General features: G+C 36.5%; 1 non-coding gene across 1 annotated transcript; it reads left to right on the forward strand.

Annotated features, from left to right (window-relative positions):
- Window positions 1-3,477: 3,477 nt before the first annotated feature.
- On the forward strand, window positions 3,478-3,581 carry LOC149166485 (U6 spliceosomal RNA). The gene has a single exon (XR_016261051.1). It is a non-coding gene; the product is annotated as a U6 spliceosomal RNA (small nuclear RNA).
- Window positions 3,582-5,003: the final 1,422 nt, after the last annotated feature.

Genomic DNA, 5,003 nt, shown 5'->3' on the forward strand with positions numbered 1-5,003 from the left:
AAACTATAGACCAATTAGAATGAAACACTTGGCGTGACCCCACTAGCTGTTGACCAAACCTTTGACCTGCACAGTCAACTTCCACGTCAGCAGTGCAGACTTCTAACTGTGCAATGACTGTACTTTTTTTTTTCAAAATTCCTCTATTTGGCAAAGTGGACAAAACGCAATATCTTTCTCATATGAGCTCCATTTTGAATAAAACGAATTGCGTTGGGATCATATCGACGAGACAGACGCGATCGTTCAGGTTTTAAGCGATTATGAGCACATATGATTTTTGAGCTAAATACTAATCACCTTATCAACTATGGTTTGGGATATGTCACAAACAATGATGATGTACAACTTCAGGGATATACAAGTGTTGAATGGGAAGGAAGTGTTGATGACAAAAACTTCAAGTGTATGCTTCAATATTGGCTCCACTATGATATCTTGGATAAGCAAGAAGTAGAGATCTATGATATCTTTCTAGTCGTTTGAATGAGGAGTCTCTCTATTTAATATGTTGCCATTATCTAGTTCTTCATCTTGTCCTGATGATGAACCACACTTGTTGGTTAGAAGCGCATTGAAAAATGAATTTTGATATGATTATCTCCAAAATTTGCTCTTATAAACTTGTTATGGATCACAGAAGTCTCAATTATTTAAGCAGAGATATGTCGTACTCAACACTGTAGAAGTAGAATATATTGCAGCCAATGAAGCATGTACAGAAGTAGTATGGCCCTAGAATTTGTTTGTAGGACTACTCGACCAAGAGCTGGAACTGATCGTGATATATTTTAATAATCAAACTTGTGTAAAGCTTTTAGATAATCCTTTGTTCCATGATAGGTTGAAGCATATTGATATTAAGTACCACAAAATCTGAGACATGGTACAAAGGGAGAAATAAATCTTGAACACATCTCTACTAATCAACATATAGTTGGTATTATGACAAAGTTGTTTCCCAGAGATAAGTTTGTGTACTGATTTGATAGTAGCATGGATGAACATTCTCTCGATAGGGAGAATGGTCCGAGAGGCCCAAAGTGCTCCCCATTTAGGGTTGAAGGAGTTCCTCTTGGTGAGGAGACCCAATTACTTACTATAAATGGTTGAGTAAGGTCTAGAACCAAACACTCACCAAGGAAGGATCGAGTGAGGTCTCTCAACATCTAGACACAATCACTCACTAAGGAAGGGTTGAGTGAGGTCTCTCAACATCAAGACCTGATCACTAACCAAGGAAGGGTTGAGTGAGGTCTTTTAGCATTGAGACCTTAAATGCTCACTAGAAGGGTTGAGTGAGTGTCTGCTAGTACTCCCTAAGAAGGATTGAGTTAGTATCTCATCATTTTGGCCTAGCGAGAGGCCTTGGGATTTGAGGACCAATTACTCTGGAAGAGTGAGTCTTGATATGATGATGATAAGCCATAGGTTAGCTACCAACTAGGATATGGCTACCAGTGGATGATGAGGTAGATGATAATGTTAGTAATGATGGTGTTTTTGATGATTTGATACAACCTTTTCTTAGAGAAATTTGTCAACTTGTGAACATCTATGACAGTGATTATGAATACCTCCCTAATTAAGAAGGAGTGTCAAATTTTGTATTATGGTCAATCTTCATAATGTATATTTGGCCTTTGATGTATTTATATTGATTATTGTAAAGCATATTTTAAATGATAGAGTCAAAAGAAAATTATATTATGAGTCAAGTCCCATTTGGACTTTTAAGAGAAGAAAAATTGAATTTTTGAATTTGAAATTTTTGGCTCCAAGTTGTCAATTCAACCTCCCTCCAAGTCATTTTGGCCCAGGCAGAGTCACCCGTTCAACCCAATCAGAACTTTATATAAAGGCATCTCGACCTCCCTCTTAAGGCACCAATTTCCACTCTCTCATGAAGATAGTTTCTTGGCATCTTACCGAAGATAAAGAAGGACGAATTACATCTCTTTCTCTCTCTCTCAAGCTCGCACGAGTGGATAGACTCTCTCTCTGTGTAGTTCACATATTTCTGGGAAATTTATGTTGCAAGGGTCGAAATTCTTGTGCAATAGCTAGGGGCTAAAATTCTGGGATTCTAGGTCACATCACACGGAGCGAATTGTTAGATTAGGTTGGGAGGATTGACATGGAAGGTTTGACTAGGTGTGACCTAGTTAATGACTAGAATGTCTAGGTGTGTCTCTTGTTGAGCAAAATAATTTCTCTATTAAAAGTTTGTTGGGTTTTTCCAGGGTAAATCTTGTGTTTTATTTGTGCATTGTGATCTTGATTGTTCTACTATTCTTGTATGGTTGAATTTATGAATTATAAATGCGTAATGATATATTGGAACAATTAAAAGAAAATCAATATCAAAATTAATTATTAGTTTTTTAGAAATATTGTGCTAGTCTCTATTGCAATTAGAAAATCAACAAAGCAGAGACTTTTCCCTTAATTTTGGGAGACCAATTTCATTCTATTCATTTGTGCACCACTTTGGGAGAGGGTTAGAGGTCAGTAAACTGCACTACCTAACCTCGCTCAGAAATGGAAAGAGATTCCTTGTGGAGAAAATAAGGGAGAAAAACGATTTATGGAATGGTATCCAAGCATTTTATGAACTTATATAATAAAGGACAATCACAGGGGGGACAAGAGAGGAATGAGGGAAGAGAAGGCAGTGGTGGTAGGATCAAGTGGAGGGGGAAGGGGACCCCCTCCACAGGAGAGGACTCTAGAAGGGTTATGGGATCAAGCAAAGATTAAGGGTTCGAGAGCAACGACAAACAAGAACGGGGGTTGAGAGATATTGTAAAATGAGATTTTTACCTGTATTCTAAATCTTCTAAGTTTTGGCTTCTTCTTTTTTCATATTTTCAGTCAATTTTGTTTGTTAGGATTTTTTGGAATCATAAATTTAAGTTGTGAAATATACATAATCTGAGTTCTCCAATATCTTTTTATAGTGTTGAATACATTTATACATTCATCAATGCATTTTAAATAACAAAAAACCACAATTTTAACACACAAAAAATAAAATATTATAAGGTGAGGTGATATAATAATATCATGCTTTTGGTTGGAAGTCAGTGCTTTGAATCACTACTAGTTCTAAGGAACCACTACTTCAATGAGACATTAAAATTGTTATCTACTCTCACATTAATATCACGAAATAGAAAATGAGGAAATTTTGAAGTTGATTTTCAATGCATTATTTATGCCATTCCTAAGGAATTTGCTTAGCATAGAGAGAGAGAGACTTATTTACACATTCGAAATAATTTTAACATGCATAAATTTTCAATATATTTCATTGAGTAATAAGAATATTTTGAAAGATGTATTGTAAATTGATAATGTATAACTAATAGATGGTGAAGCAACATACATGTTAGAAATATTAATTAAATTTCTCATTGGCAGTGTCATTTATCAATAATCATTCCTTGGTAATAGAAGCCAATGTTAGTGAGGGAAGTTTGCATCGGAGACATCCGAAAAAATTGGAACGATACAAAGAATATTAGCTTGGCCCTTGTGCATGGATGGCACACACAAATCGAGAAATGTTCCAAATTGTTATCAAAGGACTAACAAACATGAGATGCATAGCTTTCGACCTGATCTCATCCTCCGCACAAATCCTACTATCCAAGAATTCTCAGCATTGGTAAATGCAACCAATGATAGGATAGATGTGTGGAAAATTCAATCGAAGGGTGGGAATGCAAGAGAGAGTTGCAGTTGAGTTTTCTACCAAGATCTAAATCATGAGTAGGATGTATCTTTGAGATGAAATTGCATATCTGAGGCAAGTAAACCCGAATTTCTTGAGGCAAAACAAAGGTAGATTTTAAGGCATTTTTCTTGGGTTATCCTTTATCATTTTATGTGGCTTGTGGAGTGAGTTTTGTAAATCAAAATTGAAGATTTCCTTTAATGAATGAACAGTTGTTGGTCCAAGCGATTGGACAGTGGACAAATCCACCATATTTCAGGCCATGAAACCCTAAGGGTCAGGATCTCCTAGGGAGAATCACAAATCGATGGTTTTAAAGAGTCGCAACCCAGATTGAACTCTAAGTGGTCGCCATCACATGCACGAAAGGCGTAGAAAGAAGTAAAATATGGATTCCTTGGACAAGGTGTATTTTGAGTACAGTGAGTAGATGTCCCAAGTGACATTTTGGTCAAATGAGGAGTTCTTGGAAGTACTAGGTTGCGTCAGACACTATGTGGTGAGTTTAAGGACTCCTGAAGTTCTAAAAGTGGCAAGTTCTTCTGGAGAGAATACATTAGAGAGTTTTCATTATGGCCCTAATCATGCTTTTATTAAGAGACTATACTTTCAGTTTGACAATGACAAGAGACGACAGGATTTTGGAAAAGGAGGTGACGGGCCAAGAGCCTATTAATGTGAAATACTTGTTGACGAAGATATTCCTTCCTTGAGATCAAGGTCAACACATGCAGAAGAGATGCCTCAGAAAAATCCCTTGATTGAATAACCAGATAAACAGTTCCAACAGAAAGTTATGCCGGCAAAGTAGAGTGATTTTTCGAAGAAGGGTCATTTTAAACAAAAGTGCGAAGATAATTGTATCAAACTAAGGGAGGGGGAATTTAGAGTGTTGTTAGGATATGATATTAGCATGGAGTACGTTTCGATGTTTTGTGAGATGTGTTTGGTCGGAAATTTTATGAGGAAGAAGGTGTCAAAACAAGGCTTGGAGAAGTGGGTGGAAGAATATTGGGGAAGAGCCTAGGCCACATTCCTCAAGTCAAAATTTTATTTAAGGGTTGGATCAATGTCGTTTTTAATAGTAAATAAAATGCAAACTTTACGAAGAAGAAGGTGTGGTTCTAGGATTTGTCAAGTTGCATGATCAAAAGTTGGCACTCGACTTTTAGCCAAAGAAAAAATTGTTTGTGGTTCAACATATCTAGCCTCTTTTTCCTTTATTTTTTGAACTACTTTGGACTAGGAATTTTATGGAAAGAGT

Source organism: Pinus tabuliformis, chromosome 5_1, assembly GCF_031772625.1.
Source record: "Pinus tabuliformis cultivar Carrire ecotype Pingquan chromosome 5_1, CPIR1, whole genome shotgun sequence".
Taxonomy (NCBI): Eukaryota; Viridiplantae; Streptophyta; class Pinopsida; order Pinales; family Pinaceae; genus Pinus; species Pinus tabuliformis.